The following is a 24,876-nucleotide window of genomic DNA, read 5'->3' on the forward strand; positions in this document are numbered from 1 at the left end:
GAAGCTGCAGAGATCTGAGGCTTCTTTGGCAGTATCTTGCACCTAATAGAAAACTTGAAACAAGTTTCCTTTGTTCCTAATTGCATCTGCTTACTGCAGTTCTGGGGGTGATATTGGGAGTAGTAAGTCCAGATTTAAATACCCTGTGTGCTGAAGGCTCCTATTCTCTGAAGGGTATATGGGCGTAAAGGGCTTGGTTTACAACAGTTGATTTAATGGATGTTGTTAACAGCTCCTGTATTTAACATTATGCAAACTTCATTTGACTGCAGTCTTCTGTGATAGTTGCTAACTTCAGTCTGAGCTAAAATTCCAAATTTAAAACCTAATGAATAAGGGGCACTATTACTTTTCTGTTTACATGGAAGTATACTTGCATGAGAAATCAAAAAAACAATTAGTTTGGAATCTGTCTTGTAGAATCTGTGCTTAAATTTCAAGTGTACTTGAAATATCCAAGTCTGCCCATGAGCTGGAACTCGGGTGAGCAGTAAGTGCTTAACTATGGGAGAGTATTTGATCCAGGTGTGTGAGAACTGATGCTGTAGCACAAAGCTGCACTTTCCTGCAGAGGTAGTCAGTCTGTGCTCAGGACATGGAACTGAAATAGACAAAAATTAAATTCCAAAATATGCAGCACAGAGAATGTGAAATGCTGGGTTAAGTCTGGATGATCTCCACATGAGTGTAGGACAGGAAGTTAGCCTGGTTTACTGCTGTGCTCCTTGCCCGAGTGCTCCTGAAGATAGGCTGTTGTGCCATTAGCAGTTAAGAGTTTGTGGCTCTTGGTTCCTCACCAACGGGGGAGGGAGATCTTCTGTAGCAACTGTCACCGTCACCCACAAAAGCTTTCTGTCAAGCAATGTGCAGCTTCTGGTAGCTGTAAAACACCACCAAACAAACCCTGAGAAGCACAATGTTGAAACCTGTCATGCCAAAGACATATGGTATGTTGCAGGCAAATGTTACTCTGTCAGCAAATGCAGGTCCTCCCACCCCAAGACTGCCATTTGACTCATTATTTGCATAACAATTTTACATTGCTGTACGTAAGCAAACATAAAGGGAAGCATCTTAATATCTTGTAGTACTTGTTTGTCATCATTTAGGAGCATGAATAAATAGGCGTGTTACACTAATAAGAGAGCAGCTAGCCTGCAGCATTGTAAGTGCTGCTCTGTTGCCCTAAGATGTCGTGCAAGTCCTCCTGTGGAGTAAACCATGCCAACACCATTGTTACTTTTGCAGTATGTGGTGATTTCCACCTGGTCTCTGGGGTATTCTGCTCATCACAGGAAGCATCTGAAAATGCTGTGTATTCACTGACAAATACTCGTGGTTTGGTTTAGAGACTGAGCCCACTGCTTCTAAAAATACATTCCTTTCTTCCAAGGAAAGAGCTAGAGCTGCTGTTCTTTCCTTTTCAGAAGTTCCTCCACCCTTCCACACTGCTTGCAGTCATTCTAACTTCTCCTCTGTTGTTTAGGTGTGGTGTGTGGGTAGCTTTATATTGTTTGGGTAATGCACTGAATGCTCATTGACTTAATACCGGCTGTTTGCCTGTGTATATTGTTTTTTCTAACTCAGCATGTACAAAGCTTTTTGAGGTAGTAAAATCAGAGCCATGAAAGCCTCCACATAGGGAGACTCAGAAGAGGAACTTTGTGCAAGCAGTTTTTAGATAGTGATGCATTGTCCAACACGAGCAAGCTTTCTGAACACAAGGGGCTGTTTTTATTTTGGCCTTAAAAGGTCTAGGTGTACAAAGCAGTTTCCTAGGGGGTGATTTCATAACACAGGGAATTAATCGCTGCCAGTGGGGGCTGCTTATGATGATTGAGCCAGTTTTCCCCAACACAAATTCAAAGATGAGATTTTCTATTCTCTATCATCTACCTATTCTGCACACAGTCCTTTGGAGTCCAACCCTTTTGGGTTGTATCCAGTTCCTCACACTATTCCGAGGGTCATTAAGAGATAATCAGCTCTGAATTACTATGGGGCAAGAGCAGTTGCGTAGGCATATATTCAGTTTTACACACTGGTGATATAAACTTTGCTCCAAGTAAATAGTCTGGGAAAACATGGTATTAAATAAGTGAGATTTTCCAAGTTAGATGATAGGCTTGTCCACAAACAGGGAGTTTACAGCGTTCAGTTTCCCTCTCATTGACAACTTAGAAGGTCACACTCACCCCAGACTGTGCCACTACAGGACCCACCGTGGGCATTTAGAACTTCAAGGTCAGAACGAACTATAAAAGTACACTCTTTGCAATTAAGTTAAGACAAAATTTCTGTTTTCCTTTTCCACTGCTGGTGAGGGATGGCGATTCCTGATGGTTTGGGAGCAATTTAAGTACAGAGCTATTCCAGTGAAGGCTGTGTTGGCACATGAATGGCAGATCACCTCGAATACGTGGCTGCAGGCAGGAGTGAGCCCATGGAGGCTCCCCAGGCTGATGGAGCCTGACACGCATGTAACCAGCCCAACCACCCACCCCAGCCACCATCAGAGGGTGAAGAGCTGTCATCCCCGGCCGCTGGCAGGCACCGGCAGCTCACCCTCTTTTCACTTCTGAGCTATGTATCTCAGGGGCTCTTGGCTGCAGTGCTATTATGTGTGGTCAGAGACTTTTATTGCAAATCGTCTGTTTTTCTGCTCGTTAGGCAGATGAACCGCACGAGTTCCCAGCAGCAGAGGGCAGCAATATAACCTATGCCAAAGAGGAAGTTTTTGTGCCTTTTGAAATAGACTTCTTCACATGCTCATTCAGTTTGTTTACGTTATATTACTATTCAATTACGAAGAAGCTGTTTGTGCTTTCCTCCTTCCCTCCCCGTGGCTCAGCGCAATGGCTTTCCTGTGATTATAACTTTCTGATGCCACAGATGGAGCACAAGATGTTGACAGCTCTGGCTTCTCTCACTGGGCTACAGAACCGATGCTGTGGCTGGCAACACACCGCCGCTGCTGCTGCTTTTGCTTCCAACCGATTTTTCCACAATAACGGGAGCATATACACTGTAGACTTTTTGCTTGGATTGGTTGCAGAGGAAAGAATTGGCTGAATCAGGCTACAGTAGAAATGGGGTTTGTTTCTGAAGTTCTTAGTGGGTTTTAGTTTATTTTTTTTTCCCCAAAAATGTCAGTTACAACACTCCATGCATCCGAATGAATTCCCGTTCGTACTAACTGGGTGAGCTGGGGCCCTTTCACTGGCGTACAACGGCTGAAATGCAGCTGCGCCCCGCGTTCTGGGCGTTACACAGGAACGTTAAGGAACATGCCCGGGTGTTGGCACGGGCCGCGGGGCCACCGGCTTGAGTACGGGGCACCCGCGGTTCGCTGCCCGCCGCCTGGCGTTCGGTGCCCCGAGCCCCCGGCACGCGGCACCGAGACACTCGGCTCCTGCTCTCCCAGCGCGTTTTACTGGCAGAGGGCTGGTGCGCACCCGGTGCCCGTGGCCACCCGCCGGCCGCCGCGCAAGGACAGCCTGCAGCGGGCCGGGCCGCCCCGCCGGCCTGCCCAGCCCGGCCCCAGCTCCCGGGCAGGGACGGGACGCGCCGGCCCCGCGGTGGGGCTCCTCTCACGGCGGCTCCTCGCAGGGCGGGACGGCGCCGGCCGCGGCACGGGTTACATAACAGCGCCCGCCGGGCCGGGCCGCGGCGGCGAGGGCGGGCCCTCCGCGCAGCCCCCGGAGCAGCGGGGCCGTTGCTAGGCAGCCCCGCCGAGGGTGGGTGAACGCCCGAGCGAGCGGCGGCGACAGCGCAGGGGGCACAGAGACCCGCGGCCCCTCGGGCTGCCCGCGGGGGACACGCCGGCGGCGGTGAGTGGGGCGCGGGCCTACAGCGCTGCCGGGGGCGCCGCTCGGGGCCTGTTGCCGGTGCTGGGGAAGCTGGGGGGCAATAACGGTGAGGCGGCGGCGCCTTGGGACTGCGGCGTCCTGTCCCGTCCCGTCCTGTCCCGCCGGGGGGGAGGGAGGGAGGGAGGACAGACGGGCGGGCGGGCGGGCGGGCGGCGCAGCGCAGCGCAGGCTCGGCTCGGCTGGGCTCACTGACAGCCCGCCCGGCGCCCAGACCCGCCTCCTGTTGCTCGGCGCTGCCCCCCCGCCCCGGCCCGCACCGCCCGTCCCCGGGACCGGCGCGGCGGGGTGAAAAGTCGCCCAGGCAGCGGGCGCCCGGCCCCGGCGCGCGCCTTGCCGTGTCCCCGAGCGGGCCGCCCCGCCGCACGCCTGCGGGCTGCCCTGCGGGGAGCGGTTGCGTCGGGCACGGCCGGAGCCGCGGAGCAGGAGCGGAGGCAGCGCCGATCCCCGGGCGGTATGGGAGCTCCCTACGTACCGATACGTACCGTAACGTAGCCGCAGCAATGGCAGCGCACCTCCCTAAATAACGCGCGCTAAGCTTTTATTTCACTTCTTTATAAAAACCGCGTCTGCGAGCGAGTAGCAGCCTGGTGGGAGCGCTCGGCGGCGTTCCGCAACTTTTCCTGCCCCGCTGTCAGGCTCTTGCCGAAGCCGGTTGCTCAGCACTACTGTCACATTTCTTCAGCTCTAGGTCCCCGCTGCCAGGACGCTACCGCAGTTCGCAAACTCCTCGGTTCTCTCCTACCCCACCGCTATCCCCTTAAGGACTGTAAATATACTCTAGCTTGGCTCTGATTCCCCGTAAGCAGCTCTGAGCTTGTCTCCCTTTTTCTTCCTGAACAGTTAGGTTTCCCAGTTTTTCCCTAACAGCCCCTACCCTCAGTTTTAGATTCTGTGCAACTCCTGTATGTAAACACCCCCGCTCCAGTGTGTAGTAAGGCGTCAGTTTCTCATACAGTGGCTTCTGCCATCTCTTTTATTCCCAAAGCCTTATTGGTTTGACGTGTGTGAATTTAGGTCTTTGTCCAGGAAAATTTTATTCCTAGAAATAGGTCTACTTGGATAGGTTAACAGACTGAAATCTGCAGGAATTATGAATGTGTATGACGATTAATTGTGAAAATGGTGGTTGTAAGACACTGCTTTCTTTTGCAAGTTCACCAGAGTAGGATGCCTGCCTTCTCCTTTGCCTCAAATCTAAGCCTGGCTATCTTAAATCATTAAGGAAAAATAATATCGCTATGCTACTCTTATCAGCTCCTTGCTGCTACTTTTGGATGTCACTTTTAAGCCCTTAGCATGCTGCATGCCATTTGCAAATCTTTGTACGCAGTGGTTGTTTTCTGGGGAAAGAATTTTAAAAATGCAACAAAACTTTAGAAGCTGATTGGTTGCCTTCAAGTGTTTTCCATCTTTTTCTAAAAGTGTCTCAAATCTGTGGGTTGTTGAAATGCACATCAGCTTGGCACAGTCTCTGGGCCTGCCAAGTGTGTGAGCCAGTTGGATCTCAAGGAAATGTAACTTGCTGCAGTGAGTCCCGTGGCGACTTTTATTTCAACAAGAAGCAAACATCTTTTGGTGAGTCACAAGGAACATTGTTCCCTACAAACTAGCTGTCAGGAAGTGGAGCCTGACAAAGCTGATGGGCTGTCTATAAAATCAGCTTTCCCTTACAGCCAGTGCTGGTTTTCATGTTCTACGTTGAATCATCAGATCCGGAGTCCTCTCAAATTCCTAAGGAAGGCAGAATTAGCTGCCATTGGGGGTGCGGTACTGTGGTCTTTGCCTCTTGTATTCCTTCTTCTGATAGTTCCAGTTTGTTCCTTCAGCCACATATTTCACTGCTTCTCCTTTCCCTCCCATCCTGGGCAAGACTTTTACTGTGCTTCCAGGTCTGTTTGTGGTGCGTATGTCCTCTGTGCGGCCTTCATGAACTGACCCCGTTGAAAACAAGTGTCTAGCTTTTCCTCTTGTGTAAACCGTTTTCCTGTGCCCCTCCAGTTATCTGTGGCTCCCAAACCATACTAAAAACAAGTGTATACACTTGTGGATGCTTGGCCTCAGGATGCGGCTGCACCTGCATCCACATGACTTTGAAGAGCAGTGCCACTGCTTGAGGGGGTGCTCCAGACTTAGCATCTGCACCACAGCTTCAAAAAGATAACTAGCCTTCATTCTTTAGCATAGCATCTGTTGGAAACGAGGTGTATGCAATTCCTCAATACGTGTATACACATGCATCTTGGTATTTTCCCTTAAATAATACTGTATTGCCATTTCCCTGTTTCAACCTACTGTGACACAGACAGAACAGCTCCAAGGTAATTAAGTTCTTGCAAATTTTGTCAAAACAGACCAACACAGAAAAGCAAGTCTAGAGTCAGACACTCGCCAGTTCTCTCCAGTTTTTAGCTTTGTGACTGAGTGATAGATTTGTAAGTGACTGCCTCCATTTCACAGTAAGATATTTGGTGTAGATGAATTTGGAGAAGGATTTTCTGGGTGAACACCTCTGAACTAGATTCTCCCTCAAAACTTGAAAGATGAATAACTCTGATTGGATACATTGTGTTTTGAACATGGAAACAGAAGATTTTAGTACAGTTCAGTGTAAATATTTAATCAACCGAGGAACACGGTTCTGTAGGAGATCTGATTTCCTCAGTTGTGCTGGTCACAAAGCGCTTTGTTTTTATGCCTCTGCATCTCCAAGGCACAGCTCCTATCTTTGTTCTGCCAGGCACACATTTGCGCAAGTACATCAAGTACAGAAGGGCTATGATCTCAGCTAGTGTCTTTAGAGCTATTTTATTTTTACAAAAGTGGCCAACAGTTTCAAGACCTATTGAATGTCATCATATAAGCATAATTCCCTTGAAACCAACCAAAAGTCATGATCCTCATCCTGACGCAGAATAATGTATTCCTTGATTCAGCTGGTAGGGCAAATAACAGATCATTTGTAGCAATGACAAGATACTGGATTTTTGGTTTTGTTTGGGTTATTTTTAACTGTTAGTCCTTGTCAACTCTAGATGGGATTTTGTGGTGCAGCTATGACTTGTCCTGGCAAACTTGTTCTATCATATATACAGGTGCGATGATGTCCTTAGAAAGGGTCCTTTTACAAGTGTGTTGTACATGTCCACTTAAGGATTGTGGGGTAAGTGTGAACCCTGGCAATTCAGGCATGTGAAAGGAAAAAGCCACATGGTAACAGGAAAAAATTCTTGAGCTCCAGGGATGTTAACAGGGGGTGTAACTGGCAAGGGAGTTTCTTTACTTGGCACAGTTAATATGAAGACAAAGATATTCAGGCATCTCAGATCAACAGGAATAAATACCAGGTTCCCAAATACCTCTCTGAGTCTGGCTAAAAACCTTCCTGCTGTCTTTAGAGGTGTAAATTGTGGAATACTTTTATTCTTCAGGGAAGATACCTCTTAAGGTAGTGCCTACTGGTGGTCAGTAATGTCTCAGCTTTCTCAGGCTTCACTTCACTGCAATTCTGTGAAATTGAAAAATGCAAAGCTGGTGTTCAGGGTCTTTTTTGATCATGTGGGTCTGCTCTGAAAACAAGTGAATGGCAGGATTTGTGCCTTTAGTTAATATTGATTAAATAAAAGTACTCTGAAATGATAGGAGAAAAACTGAAAAGTGTTTAGAACTCAGTGTTTAAAATTCAAAACTCAGCTTGATACTGTTTAATGTTAAGCCCCAAACTACACATCCTTGAAATTTGCTGAAGTTTTGGTCTGAAATGTAATTCCATTGCCTGCAGCTGATATTGGCATATGCATTTAGGAAGGCAGAATTTTCTTGTAACGGTTCTTCCAGGACCAGCTCCACTATTGTCAACATCGACTTAAATAGAATTTTGTTCTTTTGTTTGAAGATTTACTTTTCTTGTTTGTTCTCTAGTGTTTGACTGTTTAGGACACAACAGTCAGAGTTTTAAAGAAACAGAGTATTTTTAAATGAAAGGGGAGAGCCTTCCGTAAGCATCTCTCCCTTACACACTCTTCTCTGGAGCTGGAGCTTCAAGCTGGTCCTTGCCTTCCATGAGAATTGGTGACTCTGCCACATCCTGACTTGCGACTAGGTGAAGGCATGACAAGCAGTAAACATGCTGTCTGTTAGACATTGCTGTTGGATTCACTGCTTTGTAGACTGCGTGAGCTGTTGCTTATCATGATATGTTTCTGTATTGTTAATAAATTGAATCACAGGATGGAATTTCCTGTACATAAAAAAATGACTCAAGGAGTTGTGAGCCCTGGTGTATTTAACTTCAGCTATCTGAAGTGGCCCCACCTCAATGTTGAGATAAAGATGGCAGATCTGACGGGGAAGGGAATTCTCGTTGATACCATATGTCTGGTTAATAAGCAATCTTTGATGTCTCTGTCTGTGCGCACAGCTTAATTGTATTCCAAGAAAAAATGCATTAATTTTAAAGATGATGTGGACTTACTTGTTTCCCTTTGGAAGAACTGACTTTTCATGTCTCTGTTGGTACAAGCATCTTCTTTCTGTTCAGAGGACATGGGCTTGATATGAAGTTCTTCATATCAAAGGACTTCAAGGGAATTTCTGCTTTGAACATATTAGGCTGGGGATTAAGTGGCAGTCTCAGCCTTGGGATTTCGCTGAACTTTATGAAATAACATACTGAAAGAAACTGAAGGGGATAGCCAGAAACAAGGGAAACCATGAGATTGTAATTGCTTGGAATACAGATATCAAGCTGTGGCTTGCTTGTTTTGCTCTTGATTAGTAGTTCTTTAGTGTTATTAAAGGGTGAAATAATTGTTGTTACAGTTGTGCTATGCAGAAAGCCTTTTCAGAAAGGTGGCAGTAATACTTGGGAGCGCAAGATGAATGAGAGGCCCATGTGGGATAGCTCTTGCTGGGGGACTTACTGTTGTTATATTTAGTAGATATAGTGCCTGTCACCGGGGAATCGTAGAAACACTTTACATAAGGATACATACTGCTCCCCTTGCAGCTGATAATGATGGTAATAATAGAATATACTATTTCAGCTGGAAGGGACCTACAACAATCACCTAGTCCAACTGCCTGACCACTTTCAGGACTGGCCAAAAGTTAAAGCATGTTATTAAGGGCACTGTCCAAATGCCTCTTAAACACTGACAGGTTTGGGTCATCAACCACCGCTCTAGGAAACCCGTACCAGTGTTTGACCATCCTCTCAGTAAAGAAATGCTTCCTAATGTCCAGTCTAAACCCCCCCGATGCAGCTTTGCCTGTCATAGGTTTGGTCTATGATGCTGAAGGAGCGTGTGCAATCAGAGGTTTAAAATGGCACCAGTGATGTTGAGTGCTTCATGTGTTGTTGAGTCTGGCACTGTCTTGTCAGAGGCTATGCTTGAAAAATAGATGCTGCTGAGAGCACCACTGTCTCCATCTGTGAAGTGAGGACACTACTAACATCCCATCTTACAGGGTACGCTTGATGTGTGTGGCAGCTGCACTGTAGGTACCAGGTTGGAGGGTGTCACAGGTGAGACAGAGTAAACCACCCATAGTGTATCTGGATATTTGGGTTTATTTAAAAACCAACAAGACTGGAACTTTTACTCTATGAGATTCTCACACACTGACTCACCTACTCACTCAGCTGGACTGACACAACAGTAATTAAGAGGGTAAGCTGTGAAAAAAGTGTAGGGGTTACTTTTTTTCTCTCCACTTTTGTGGAGAAACAAAAACTTTTCTCTCAACCTTACATGGAAGTGATACATGAATCAAAGCAGGCTTGTCTTTTGTTTTCCTGCCATTATGATGGGGCAATCCGAGCAGAAAAACATGGTGCCTCTGACTGAGGAGTAGTTTAAGAGATGTAACCACTGGTCTTTATCCAGGCTTTGTACCCCGTTGTCTGTACAGCCTGAAGAGGTTCAGGGAAGCTGAAGGTGGGAAGTGTACAGGCACTGATGTACCCACTGTGTTTTCAAGTCAGTTAGAGGGAAAGGCAGGGTCATGTGAGGATATGTGCCCCTGCCTTAAAGATTCTGTAAGTAAAAGAAACCAGTCTTTGGAGCTGTCAGTTCTTCCCCGGGCAGTGCATTTCCTTTAACTTAGATGACTGATCTTTTCTTAATGGAGAAATCTCTTTGCATGAGCAGTCTTGAGTCTCTGTGGGAACGTGGTAGTGGTTGTATGAATGGCAGGTGACAGTGGTTGGCAAAAGTAGGTGATGTTTCTTATGTAAGTCAGCAGAATTGGTCTATAGCTGCAGCGGGTTAAGCACAGGCTTGGTGTGAAGCACACAGTTAATAACGCTAGCTCAGAAAACACCAGAGAAGCACTGGGGTTAATTTAGATCTCCAGATAAAGAGAGCTCCGAAGGAAAAATTTTCTTGTTACCTTGTCTTTTAAGTCCACAGGAGTGAGGGTGGAAATCTTGGCTCTGTGATGATATTGCCCGTGGCTTCACTGGAGCCAGGGATTTCCCCATGTATTCTCAGATTATAGACCTGCCATTAGTTGTTCTGTCAGTGGGCGCATGCTGCTGGTGTGAAATACCAATCTACAGAAAATTTCTTCAATCTGAAAGAAAGGAAAAAATTTCAAACTTCTCTGTTTTGTTTTTTTTTTCCCCTACAAGATAAATTCCTGTCTTATAGAATGTTTTCCCCCTCCTCTCACATCCTTGTTCCCTAGTTACAACTTAATTATTTTAAGACAGTTTTGGTGTAGAATTAGTTTCTTTACCCAGATTTTCTCAAATCCAACCCCAGGTATGACTGCTTTTCCTCTGAAGCACTTCAGTTGTAAGGCAATGCCATTGGCACTGAGCTCTTGGTCCAGATCTAAAAGTCCTTGTCAGAAAAATGGCCCCGTTATGGAAAGCCCCAAAATGATTGTTCCCTGCCCCGAGAGAAGCTCATGGGTAAGTGTAGGATCAATAAATTAATAACCAGGGAGACAAAGAAGAAGGAGGAAAGAGAGTGATGGTAAAGCGGTAAGAGGGAGTTACTGTCAGGAGGTGAGGGAGCAGGAGTGTGTCCCTGGCATTGCCTGGCAACTGCCTGCATCCTGGGTTGTGTGGGGCAACAACAGTTGTGCCACCCCACCGCTGCCTGAGGTATGGCTAGCTTTCATCACTGCGCACCAGCCTAGATCTTGCTGTGCACACCCCTGTTTCGCCTACAGTGCAAGATACCTTCTCCAGTGCCATGGAACATGAGTAGGAACATCTTTTGTCCATTTACAAAATACGCCTTCTTCAGGCACTCCCTTAGAGGTGTCTCTTGTCATGATGCTTCTACACCATAACCACCTGATGGCAGTTACATAGCTTGGGATGGGGCTACCAGCAACCTGAAGGATACTCTTGCCTTCAGCATTACTTTTATTTCTCCTCTCCCCTGTTTACTTGTCCAGCTGTTGTGTATTTTGAGAATACATAACCATGGAGGAGGGCTGGTACTGTCATTCTGGTCTGTAGGGCGAAGTAGCATTTGCTGTCTGATGAAAGAGCTGAAAGTGCTTATAAAAAACATTTTTGTAAGTAATTACATGAATACATTTAATCCTAATACTTTAAATGCCACAGTTTTTTTATTTTTTTTTTTTAATAAAGCCCTGCTAGTGTTGAATAGTTGTAGTTAGTCAGTGCTGAGGAATTTACCTGGGTGTGAACAGGCTGCTTCAGTGTTCCACGTGTAATTGTTTTCTATAGTGTGCCCTTCTCGTGTCATCTATCACTCTGGTATTTACGAAGCACTTTTAGGTTATTGCTACTGGCAGGTTACACCTTATTTGGGGGATTTGCAAAAGGTGTTTTCTTCAGTTAAGCAAGTATAGCAGCAGCTAACCCACATCTCAGTTCTTTTAGTCTTGCGCAAATCAGATCTGACATTTTTCAGGGTTTGGTTTTGGGGGTGGTGGGGTAGTGGGGTGGTTTTTTGGTTAGGTTTTTTTTGGTTTTGGGGTTTTTTTTGAATGCTAACTGGTAAAGTCAAACCACTTTTTTTCTTGTTGAGTGGGACAGTGCATAATGACTACCTCAGCCTGATCTTTCAGATGCTCATCTTGCAGGTGGGACACCTGAATCATTAGGCTGTGCCTAATGATTAGGTTCTGCATAATGATTCATTATTTACACAGAGTGAAATTGTACCAGAGAGACCAAGAACTTGACACCGGTCTGTGCCACCCCTGCCAGTACCTCCAAGCCCAGTACTTAGGACAACCTGAATGCTTTACATGGGTGTTCCTTTGTTGAAAAATCCTTTCACAGCCATTCCAAACCAGATTCTTTGGGGAGTAGGAATTGCATGGACAGTCCCTTTGTACCAATGTTATTCTAATTTGGAATTAAATATAGTTAGAAAAACGATCTTCCCCAGAAGATGGATATTTTGATTCCCATGCATCCCCAAGCTGTATTTCATTTGTTACCAAGACAGCAGCTTCCACCTTTGGCAGTCTATGATACCAACCTCCACTAATGCTTGGCAGACTTTCACCTTGGCACTTCCATGCTTTTTCTCCCAGTCTTGTCCTCACATCTAATCCTTCCCAAATCCATGTCATGGCCACCTCTCTGATTCCTCCTTAAAACTCTTTTGCTGCAGTGTCTATGGAAATTTGACCATGGTTTGGCAGCTGCTGCTATGCCGGTGGCTTTTCACGCTGACTAATACCGCCTCGTTGCTCCTATGTGTGTCCCGTCTGTCTGTATCCATATTCTGCCTCTTCTGCCTCAGCAATAACCTCAGCAAATTGGACATGCCACTGCTGCTCTACATGTGCGTCTTGCAGCATGGTGGTAGGACCTGGGCCTCTACAGAATCGTAAGAATATATAACACAGTTGTAATAGTCTTCTTGGAAGAAAATTTTTTATTCTGCTGTTCTGTTTCCTACTTGAGGGCTTTCATAGCTCTTTGTCAGAGCTCAGATAACGCTTTATAATTTATAGCCCATGTAACCCTACTGGGGTGACAACTTCTGTCTCCTAAACAGTTAGTGACCTGGGAGATCACTGTCTGTTCAAAGATGCAGATGACTAGTGGGCAATGAGCCCAGTCTATCCAGAGTATCATTTAAGTACAGTAGGTTAATCGGTGGGGCAGCGTAGTCGTGTATCTCCATGGGCTGCACTGGGTTTGCAGAAATATGTTTGCTTTGCAGTGCCTACAGACTGTCAGGTAATCTAAGATCATCTGGCTGGTTTTCTTAGAGATGTAATTGAATCCATATTCGAACATAGAGATGTCAGGCTAAAGAAGGGGCCATTCAAATGCTTTCCTCTGCCACAACAGAAATGATAGTTGGCCTGAAGAGTGGGAAAACACTGTCCCATCCCTCACTGAAACTGAAAATTGTGTTCTTTGTATGGGAAACAGGGGAATGGCAGGTCAGATGTCATGGGAACATTTGGAATATTTTGCTGAAACTGCAGTTTCCTTTGAAAATGTGGATAAAATGTAGAATCAAATTTGGTCTAAAGGGAATTATACTCAAGCGGTAATCTAGGATTTATATATTGAAAATACGTTGTAATACTAACTTACTGAAAGTTTTAGGGGGAGTGCTGCGTTTCTGACCATTAGTTTGATACTTTTATTGCTGCCTGTAGGTTGGGGCTGGCTGTACTCACCACAGTAGCTGCTGGGCTCCTTTGCTTTGTAGGTTAGTTACCCAAAGAGACCACTTTTTTAGAAGCTGATACGTATTGATGTTAGCCACATAAGCTCTGCTTCCTCAGTACTAGTAGTTTCAGTCCTTTTTCTTTCTTTTTTTTTTTTTTTTAAACAGGACTATGGCAGATTTACAGTGACTATGGAATTTTACCACAGGAGTGAGTGAACAGGGGAAAAGCATGTGAAGGGGTTCATTTATAGCTATTTTATACTCTACTGTTCATATAGCAGCACAGTCTTAAAACAACCCTGATTTGACTTTCAGATAAATGGACAGCTCTCCAGTTTGCATTTCCCCAGGCATTGTATATTTTAGACTGTAGGCTGATGTGTTTTGAGATGTTCTTATCATTTCTAAGCATTATTCATGTTAGCAAAATGCTCTCAAGACAGTTGGAAAACAACTGGTATATCCATTCCTTCTCTAGAGGTACTGACAGCGTTGCTAACTCCCAAGTTGTTCCTCCTCTCCTGTCCCTTGGTTTTTTTCCACCATTGGTGGCAAAATTCTGTGTTTGGCTGCAATGGGGTTACCATTGCACATGGGGGTCACAGCCTAGCCAAGGCTACTGGTCTTCAGTTAATCCTTTGTATTAGTAACTTCACAGGGTTAGCTTGATCAACAGTTTTTATTCCACTGCTGGTCTTCCACCTAGGTTTTCATCCCATCTGTGTTCCTCTCTTCAGTTTTTCCCCATGCTGTTCACTTGTGCTGCCCGATTCTGAAATGGGTGGAGAGGTTCATAGTTTTATCCCTGTTTGTATCTGTAACTTCTAATTTGGAAGTAGAATTTGAACCAACTTTTTTCTCCATGTTTTGCTTTCACTGATTTCTCCACCTTCCCTCCTTCTATTGTAGTACTAGAAATGCTGCTCAGTGTAGTACGAAGTGTGATACATAGCAACTGTAAAACCAGAGAGATTGTTGATGATACAAACTTGCTTTCTAAATTTACACCATTAGGATGATGCAAATGATGGGGGTGGCTAGACCAAACCAGTGGATTTCACTAAATGTCTAGCAGCAGGTGTACCCAGTGGGATCGTAATTAAGGGAGAATGCTACTTTAAATTTTCCAATAATTTTTGGGAATCGGGAATGAAGATTCATCGTGTGCTCCATCACAAGAGACAGCTAACATCTGCAAAGTGTATTTCATTCAGCCAAATTGTGCAGCACTGGTGTTGCCTGAAAACAGTGGCTAACCTCTTTTTCACATTGCATGGTTGTAACTGAGAGCAGAATCTAGATTAGTGTGTCAGTTTGTGAAGGGAATCTCCTTCTAGAGAGCTGAGAGTAAAAAAGAAGTGGAAGATAAAGTGGAGAGGACCGTAAATTGTAATTACGTTAGAGCTTGAGCTAATGATTTCTGAAAATCCCAGCACTGATGTGTACCTGTCTGCACTTCTACCTCTTGCTGGTTTTCATGATGCATATTCTGGACTAATTCCTGTTCAGCAAACATCTGTCAGCCCTAATAATTTCAAGCATTAATCCTTACAGGAATTAACCAGCTTGTTAGCTAATGACCTGAACTAGATAGTTTCTGGGGATTATTGCTATTTAAATCTTACCTACCTTTCAAACAGTGGCAGCATGCCGTGCTGGTTTTCTTTCTTTTGATTTTGGTTTGGTTTGATTTTTTTTTTCCCCTGGGCAGATATGTCTTTAGGTTGTCATCCCCTCTTTCCCTCCCACCACGTGTTAGGAGGCAGAAAGGAAATCCTGTGCTACCTCGATGTGAGCTCGGAGGAAGCTGCCAGTTTCTCTTTGCGCCAGACTTGCTCGTGCTGCCAGCCGTGCCAAACCGCCGTCATAACGCCCAGCAGAGGCCAGCCTGGACTGTGCTTGCCGTGCTGGAAACCCATCAGGGAACTTTGATGAAATCTCCACAAACTTTTACCTGCCCTTTTTTCCAGAATTCCTAGGATTTTGGTAAGATTTTTGCAAGGTTTGTTCCTTTTATTTAATAATGAAGTGAGATGGCTATGACCATGCAGCATGTCTGTATCTTTTGGCTCCTAATAACTTTTGAACTTGTTTTCAACTTTCCATTAAATTTGCCAGAGAGAGAAAAGCATCAAAGGTATTAAGTTCCTTGAAATCTCAAGGATTGGATTTATAATGAAAATGAAATAGAAACTAGTGCCTGCTGGGGGAGGACAGTGACTTAGGGCTCCGGCACTGCCCGGCACAAGGATGAGCCCATTTGCGCCCTTGTCTCCAGATAAAGCCCGCACCTTGCCACCTGCTTGGTGCCAGTGCCACAGGGTGCTGGCAGAGAAGGTGCGAGGATCTGGGGGCGAGAGCCTGTGCAATAAAATAAGGCCCAATAAACTGTTTTGTGAGCAACAGGTTGGGATGGGGAAGTCCTTCGTGTAAGGCAGGAAAAAAGCAGCAAAAATATGCCTACTGTGGTGCTCACTGCAAGGGTTGGAGGAAAGGGGCAGCTAGTGAGTGTAACAGAGAGGGTGTCTGTTGGGAGCGTTGCTGGCACTCAAGACATGATACCGGCTTTTACAGCCCCAAAATGTTCACCAAATTGGGAGTGCTGAGATCCGTTCCCTGAAGTTTGTTAATTAGCGTGGGTTTAAGTTCCCATGTATGACTGTTGAAACATGGCTTGGTGTTCTCAGTAAGTTAAAAAGAGCTTAAAGAAATTCAGTGTTTGTTTTTTTTTAAGTAGGGAGTATAGTTTGCACAAGCACTGTTGCTTGTGTTGTGCTCGTTGAGCCCAAACGTGGTCATTGGAGGCTCTTTCGTGCTGTGGTTTAGCAGTGGTCCCCTGTCACAGAGCTGGGTGCGTATTCCTCCAGGAAGGTGATAACGTGCTTCTCCTGTTCTCTGAATCAACCTTAAGCAAGGTACCTGCTGAGCCCTGATCTGTGAATTCAAAGGGAAAATAGTGGGGGAAAATTCCAGGGGCATGAAGTGCCTTTAAAATACAAGTGTGTAGTATCTTTAAAAGATGGCTTTGGAGACTACTGAGGAAAGATTATTATTTCTTTTAGAGCAAAGTTAAGTTTGTGCCATGATGTATATTACTCCTTGTAGAAGAATTACATATTACTTGGGTTATAGGAATTTATATCTTTACACCTTTTCCTTCTTTCAAGTGTTTGAGAATCCTTAGTGCTGTGACACGTCTGTCAGGTGATGTTTGTCAAATATGCCAGCGTGTGTGTAGAAATCCTTAGCTGATATAAACCCCTGTTGCTCTAAATGTATCTTTGTGTTAGCTCTCTGGCAACCAGTACCCTCAGAGATACGTCCCATAATATTTAGGGTGGGATTTTCAAAGTTGCTGAGAAGTGGGCCCTGAGGTCACGTTGGGGTCTAAATACAGCTGAACTGCCTGATCTTTTCAGGTGTTTGCAGGATTAAAAAAAAATCTTTGGTTTTGTATAGTATTACATTTCTAAAAGGTAATTAAAATTGAATGATGTAAGAGTGAGAAGAATAAACATTGGCTTTAGTCTTGCTGCTCAGAGTACTAATTATCTGTGACCACAGCTTTAAATAACTCTCTGGTCCTCCTCACTGAAGGTGGACTGCTGACAAACGTGGCTTACTGCTGGGTCCTGCTGCCACTTCACTCTGTTTCAGTTTTGATTAAACTCAGTAGGAGGAGATTCAAATCCCTTTTAGGTCTATAAACTATAGGATGCTTCAGTTCTCAGGCTAAAAAGACTACTGAAAAGGCAGTGCTGCTTCATCTTGGAGGCGTTCTTCATCCCTGTTGTGAAATCCTGGGCTGTCAGAGTGCTGGAGCTGTGGCCATGCTGGTCTCTGAACAGAACCGAAAGCGTGCTTGTACTCCAGCAGCTGCTGAAAGCAGAGATGCGGTCTTGCTCTTCAACCCACAGTGCCTGGCCAGCACGCACAGTGGGAGGGTGACGAAGACATGGAAACTGCAATAGCTCAGGCAAAAATGAGTCATAAGAAAGCAGCCTGTTTTATTCAATCCCAGAAATGTTCTCACTCACTCAAAATTAATTTAAATCCACCATTTTGCAGTGGTCTACTTTGTTTCTGAGCTTGGGGATGAGGCTGCTGGCAGTTCCAGTAGTGTATTTTGTTTGGGACACAGGCAGGCCTTGTTCACCCATGGGTTTGTCTGAACACAAACCAGTGCCATTTTGTATTATATATATATATGCAATATATATAATATGAAGTCTGGCATTATCATTAACGCATATATTACTTTAAATTATTTCCAGATTGCTGGCTGTTTAGATTTAGCTGTACTTACCATGCTGTATGTTTTTGACAGCATTTCAAGTGTTTAGTTCTTGCAGCAGTCATTTTTCTCTTTAGATAAACAGATCTTCCTGTTCCATACAGATTAAAATCTGCTAATTTTTCCATAATCATGTGCTTTGATCCCATAGAAAAATTCTTATTTCAATCAACAACTTAGTATTTAAAATTAACATTGTCCTAACTACTTTTTTAAATTCCAATGAATCTCACTTTCACCATATAAATATCTCATTAGCACCATCCTAGTGATAATGTTTTGAAAGATATATCTGAGAACTCTTATGTTTTGGGGAATCAGTCCTTCAGCAGTTCTTCTAAAGGGGGCAAAAGATACTGTGCAAGGAGCATACTTGTTAAGTACTGGCAAGTGACTTCATTTCTAGTAAATACTTGACTTTAAAAGTTCATTAGTTTAAAAGCTGTGTGCTTAAATTGTGTGCTCCCAGGTTGCACACAATTGCTTACTCAGAGGCATTTGACTGATGGTCAAATAAGATTTTAACACTGGTTTTGTAAGGGGGGTGGGGGTGGGAGGGAATTGTATATGCAGAAAAACCCTACATACAAACATGGAAACAGTTGTGTGGAAGAGGAAAGGTTACAGACTTGGAGACTCTTCAGGTTTGTAGGACTGTAGGACTCTTCAGGATGTGGGATTCCTGCAGAAGACAAGTTGTCCCACCTCTGGCATGGATCCTTGCTTGGAAATGCCCCTCTCTCACACTGATTCCCCAGGGAATTGCAGGGCTTTTAGCTTAAGGTGTCCCAAAGGCAGATGGAGGTTCACTGCAATGCATCCTCTCTGCTGGTGTGAGACACACTTCTGAGTCCCAACACGTCTGCAGAGCCCATGTTGCGGCCATGTGCTCTAGAAGGGCTTGAGGATCTCTTTCCGAGTATCTCTGGCTTCAGGGGCTGGGCAGAGGATGTTGGATGGTGGAACCACCACAGCTTGCAGAGAGCACTGGAAGCACAGTCTCTGCGGTCTCTAACAGCCTTGTCTTCCATCCACCGCTCCGTGTCCCTGAGTACACGCTGGCACCTTGCTTTCATTGCTGAGCCTCTTCTGATGTGTCACCTGTAATCCCTTTGGGACAGAGGTATTAGCCTTTTAACCGTAGGGCACTTCCGAGCGCAGGGTGCTGTGAAAGCCCTCTGTGTGAGCGGCTTAACACATTGGGGTCCTGGTAATGACAGTGGCCCTCGGGAGCTGCTGTGTGACAGACTGCGCACAAACAGGGAGAGCTGCTGCCAGCCAGCCGGGGAACATGGGCGATTTCTTACCAGGGTTGTGATACCAAACCAAAATTAAGCAGCACAGCTGGCGTGTTAAGAATCACAAGGAAGAATTACTTGGGAATAATCTACGGAGCAAAACTAATTTGCTGAATATATTTGGCTGTTAGTTGGGAATAACCACACCTTTGAGCAAATGAGATTATCTGTACAAAATATATGACCCACAAAAGAGGAACAATTTATCAGATGTATTATTCACTCTGAATTGTTCACTGATCTCTAGCCAAGAGGCAGATACCACAGAGGTTTATTAGTCAATATATCAATGCTGTGACTGGCACCCAGTATGGAGGGATCGTACAGTCTGTAGAGGACAAGTGGAAGATAATTAAATACATAAATTTTAGTCTCCAGAGACTGTGAGACTAATGCTGTTGGCTTGCAGTGCTTTTTTGTTGGCTGGCTGATGGTGAAACTCTTAGGGAGCTGAGGAAAGCTGAAACCCAGCCTACTTCAACAGCTGGGCACAAGTTGACCAGATGTAGGTTGCTGGTAAGCCTGCAGGTACCTTTCCAGGGCAATTTCCAAAGCAGATTCCCTGGCTCTGAAGAAACTATGTTGAAATTGTAGAGCAGAGGTGTTTAACCTGTGACTTCCCAGACTAAAGAGTCTGTGAATGGCAACTAGGAAAAAGAAGCCTCTTGTCATTAAGTTTAAAGTCACTAAATCTCTGTAGAGACAGTTGAAGGGGTATATATTAGAAAAGTTTGAAAGTCACTCTCTGCAGTGCTTATTAACTGAATTATGAGTTTTTTACTGTCCTTTCAAGTGTTTCCTCATTGCCTAGAGGCAAGAAACTAAGTGTCTTTGAACCTGAGATGTTATCTTTAAAAGGGATAGAGACAGCCTTACTCCCCAGGGGGGCTAAGTGAATAAGTGCTCTAAAGATTGTTGGATACCTCAATAATGTGGGCAGTGAAGATAAAAATCTAAACCAGACAGACATCTAATACTACTGTGGCTCGCTGGTAAAAAGGAATTCTAGAGCAGTACCGAAACCTGCATTTTACATGATCTCATTGAATCATGGTAGACCAGTCTGTCTTCCAGAGTGACCTGGCAGTGCAGAAGTGTGCGTGTGGAGTGTGTGGAGTGGGGAGAGATTGATAATTACAAGTCCTCACCTATACTTTTTACTTCCAAATTACTTGAAGATCAAAATGTATATAAAAAAATATGCTGTAGTTAGTTCTACTGTCATTCTTGATACTAAAAGGGGAGATAGCCCTAGGACCAAAGTCTGCCTTACTTGCACATGATGATTCTATTCAGATACAGAACTATTTTAAAGTTTTGGTCCCTTTTTTAGGAAATGGCTTTTTAGACCTGGGAATTACGTATTTTCCACAGCAGTCTTAGAAAGCAAAAAGATAGCCATATGCACTGGCTCTCAACCAGAGCCTGAAATTAATCTTTAAACAAATGGTTGGAAAAAATTAGGCTTTTTTGAGAGTTAACCTGTACAGAACATGTCTGCTTTTCAGTGTTTTGTATCAAATAGAGAATTGTCGGGTGTGATCATGTTGTGGCACAATGTCTTGCGTTAGCTAGAGGTGTCCTATGGATTGTGTTGTAAGGGAAAGGAAATGGTTATGATATGCATGAGTGCTGTATGTGCTCATGATGTTAGCATTTGTTGGTTGAAGGGGATGCTTGTGACTAGGATATGGCTGTGTTTATTAAAAAAACCCACTATTTATTCTCTAGCTCATTAATTAGGGCAAACAATTGCTGACTGTCATAAACAGTCACTGAACACAGCACAGGAAGAGGCTGTGTTGGAAGATGGCCAAGTTGTCAGGATTAATGTTTTGAGCTTCTAAAAGATTATGCTGGAAATAACACCACCTTTTATTTGAAACCTTGAGGGCTTCTGCACCTACTCAGGCAGTTTTACTCAGTTCTGTGTGGGTGTGGCTACCCTGGAGGCTTTCAGTCCTTCAGCTGGTAAAGCATCAGCTACTAGTGACATGCTTCAAAATAGCTCCTCCTGGAGCAGAGCAAGAATATCCAGCTTTGGAAAGACACTGGTCAGTGCTTTGCCCCTGGCCTGTGCCAACAACTGACCCTCTGTTCCAGCCTGAGGCAGCTGGGTCAGAGTTCCCAGCTCTGCTCCTTCTCAGAGCCCTCTTGACAGTATCCAGGGAAGATGAAAAGTTATTAAATTATCTCAGATACAACTCCCAGAACCAAAATTGCTTCCACACTCATGCATTTGTATAAAATGTGACACAGACCAGTGTGAGTTTTTTAAATCCTTTCTTTTTTTTCTCATGTTCAAACCCAGAACCAAATGGAAAGGTTTATGAAAAGTTTGAAGTATTTCAATAATTTGAAAGTGGTCTCCCTAATGGTGAGTGATGTGAATTTCCTGGATCATTTTTGTACTTTTATTTTTGTAAGAACTGGGTTCTGGAAACTAGTCAAGTAATACATGAATATGGGAGTCCAAGACCTATTGAAAGCATTTGAAAGCCTGTGTTCTGTAAGTGTAGGGTTTAAAAAAATGTGTAACATGGGAGTGGTTGTGAGAAACATTTTAAGAAGGTTTTTTAAAACAGGAAAAAAGGAGCATGACTTGGCAGAGAGAAAATAGTATGTTAGGGGAACATGGCAAAATAATTGGATAATCCTAACAAAAAGACACTGCACTTGCAAAATAACTTTAAAAGATCTCAGTAGTGCATTACAAATATTAAGTAAGTAACTCTCACAATACTCTAGTGAGAGTTACTAGAGGCACTGGAAAGATTGCTGAAGTAACTGTACTTAAGGAAGAAGTGCTCAGAGAAATTTGGCCCTGCAAGTGCTGGGTGGATCATGTAGAAGATGACCTGTGCCTTTCACTGTGTCAGGGTCTGCCATGGAGACCCAGGCGCATCCCTGCCCCTCTGTGGCGCTGCTACCATTCCAGTGGCTCCAAGAGCTATAATGCAGAGCAGTCAGCTAATTAATTTATGTGCTTTTTCAGCAAGACTACTCCAAGACCACAGTTGATACAAGGCTGCCTCTGTACCTCTTCATCCCATCCCAGCCCAGCATAAACCGGTCAGAGCTCAGGAGCTGAGCATGTTTCATAAGCAAAACCTGTCTTGCTGTTGCTTTGGATCCCATTAATTCGTGATGGGGTATTCTGCCTGCGGCCCATGGGCAAGCTAGAGGGACAGTGTGTGTGCCCTAGCACCCTGCCAGCTGCCCCTCCTCCTCAAGGAGTTTGGGAACAGGTGATGGGTCACAATCCTCTGAGTTCCCATCCTCCTGTCCTGGATACGAGCGGGAGAGAGGGGTCATGCTGATCTGAGGCAGGTGTGTGTTGCTACAGGAGTTTGTCTTTCTTCCCAAGGTGCAGATATCCTGTGCCCAAGCCACGGACAGCCCAGTACAAGCCCTGCTTGTGCTGCAGGCGTGCAGTGGGTCTGGCAGAGCCGCTGGGCAGGGGTTGAGGCATCATGGCCTCTGTGGCACTGAAACATGTGTGCCTACCCAGGTGCTGCCGACTGGTGTTTTGGGGGCCATGGAGAGCGATTCAGAGAAGGTAGGAAGGCTGGTGTTGTGGGAGAGGTTCAGCTAAAGGATTCTGGAGCTAATTTGTGTCTTACTTTCCTGTTTCTGTTCTATATAGCCTCTGGACATGCTGCAGGAGCTGTCCCGGGTCAGCGGTGTTTGGCACCCTGAAATATGCTTCTTCCTTACCTCTACTAAGTGACAGTGTTATTGCATTTGGACTTGTTTTTGCTCAGCTTCACATTATCTATGCCAGAATTTCTTATGCATAGTTATTACCCTCATTTAGTAACATATGTATAGAGATGCTAAATGCTTTCTGCAGTATAAATACGCCTTCCACTGTATGAATTAATACACCGATTCAAGTGGTATTAAAATGAAGAGCTGTTTTGAACAGCTACCTGCATTTGAAAATTATGATGATGGAAATATTTTTGTACTAATTGCTCAGAGGACTGCACCTGTGATTAAGGGGAGGCTTTCTGTGGCGCAGTGGGATCCTAGCGACTGAGCCCGTGGCCTGGGACAGGGGCTGTCGCACCACGGTACAGGTAGCCCTAACGGTCTGCTGCTGTTGCAGGATGGTGTGTGAATGCTGGCTTCGCACAGCTGAACCCCTCATGTCTGTTCCAGGAGCTGCTATGTCTCCTTTGTATTTCTTGTACTGATCAGAGCCTTGAATTTCATGTCCAGAAGTATTGCTCAATCATTTAGTCCCAATGATGCTGCAGAAATGGGGTAAATACTGTTAATTCATTAACATTCATGCAGCAGTCATTTATAGAATCATTTAGGTTGGAAAAGACCTGTATGATTATGAAAGTCCACATCTATGCATTTTTTAAACACTTCCAGGGATGGTGATTCCACCACATCCCTGGGAAGCTTGTTCCAATGTTTGACCACCCTTTCTGTGAAGAAGTTTTTCCTAATATCAAATCTAAACCTCTCCTGGTACAACTTGAGATTGTTTCCTCTCGTCCTATCGCTTGGAAGAAGAGACCAACACCCGCCTTGCTGCAGCCTCCTTTCAGGTAGCTGCAGAGAGCAATAAGATACCTCCTGAGCCTCCTCCAGACAAACATCCCCAGTTCCCTCAGCTGCTCCGCACAGGACTTGTTCACTAGACCTTTCACCATCTTCGTCGCCCTTCCCTGAACACGCTCCAGCACCTCTACGTCCCTCTTGTAGTGAGAGACCTAAACCTTGACACAGGATTCGAGGTGTGGCCTCACCAGTGCTGAGTATAGGGGGACGGTCACTGCCCTGGTCCTGCTGGCCACACTGTTTCAGATACAAGCCAGGATGCTGTTGGCTGCCTTGGCCACCTGGGCACACTGCTGGCTTGTGTTCAGCCAGCTGTCAACCAGCACCCCAGGCCCTTTTCCACCAGGCAGCTCTCCAGCCGCTCTGGCCCAGCCTGTAGTGCTGCATGGGGCAGTTGTTACTCATATATCCCGGCTTTAGGAGTGTTTGCAAAAAAATAACAGATCTTGCCAAATTTCTGATAGTCAACAGCTCTTCCTCCCAAGCAGGCAAGAAGTCAGAAGACATACTTTTTCCTTGCATGCCTGGGAAGGCTCCCAAAAGGCTCTGGCACACCACAGCTGGCTCCGGCACACCACAGCTGGCTCCAGAACACCACAACCGATTGTTTCAGCCAGGGTGTGTCTGCCTGCTGTGGGGGAAGGAGGGAGGACAGGACACAGTCGATCTCGAGAGGCAGCCCAAATCCACCTCAGGTATTGCAGGTCATAACTACCATGTAATCTGCCTGGGCACTGGGTCAGAGTCTGTGCAAAATGTAATCGTCTTTATGGTGCTAGGTGTAGGAGTTACTTGGTCAAAATCGGTCAGTGATGTTATGCAGGCCATAGGAGCAGCAACATGTTTCTCTTCCTTTGCAAGCTGGTGATCTTAATATTGAATTAACATTTTTTCATGGTTTTGTGTGTTGGCTGCTTACATGGAACGCCTGTGTGTGTGGCGTGGGTTTGTGTATCTGTGGGTTTTGGACAGAAAAGCCTTGTGCTCACAGGAGAGCAGCATGAGGTCAGAGTGTGAGTGGGGGTTTGTTCAACGACAGTAGGTTTTCCACCGCTGGTTAACCATGTTTGGTTGCCCTCTACTTTTTGTAAGAAATAGGACTAGGGTAATGTAACATTCTGTACAGGCTACTCCATGACTGGAGACCTGAAGCCAATTTTAAATACGATATGGATGTTGCCAGGAATAGAAACCTGTCCCAGGAAATTAAT

At 45.0% G+C, this 24,876-nt stretch overlaps 1 protein-coding gene across 6 annotated transcripts in view; it reads left to right on the forward strand.

Moving 5' to 3' along the window:
• The window catches only part of SYNE3 (spectrin repeat containing nuclear envelope family member 3), an 82,176-nt gene that overhangs the window by 12,758 nt on the left and 44,542 nt on the right, over window positions 1–24,876 (forward strand). Inside the window, exons 1-2 of one of the 6 annotated variants that reach the window (XM_055715142.1) lie at window positions 4,158–4,320; window positions 5,292–5,444. The exons of 1 other annotated variant lie outside the window; for it this stretch is intronic. The gene's annotated coding sequence lies outside the window, so the exon portion shown is untranslated. Of the gene's footprint in view, window positions 1–3,627; window positions 3,831–4,157; window positions 4,321–5,291; window positions 5,445–15,206; window positions 15,498–24,876 lie in introns of those variants that run through there. 4 more of the 6 variants (XM_055715140.1, XM_055715137.1, XM_055715138.1 and 1 more) reach the window with 4 other exon arrangements.

The sequence above is a fragment of the Falco cherrug genome, chromosome 7 (genome assembly GCF_023634085.1).
Source record: "Falco cherrug isolate bFalChe1 chromosome 7, bFalChe1.pri, whole genome shotgun sequence".
NCBI lineage: Eukaryota > Metazoa > Chordata > Aves > Falconiformes > Falconidae > Falco > Falco cherrug.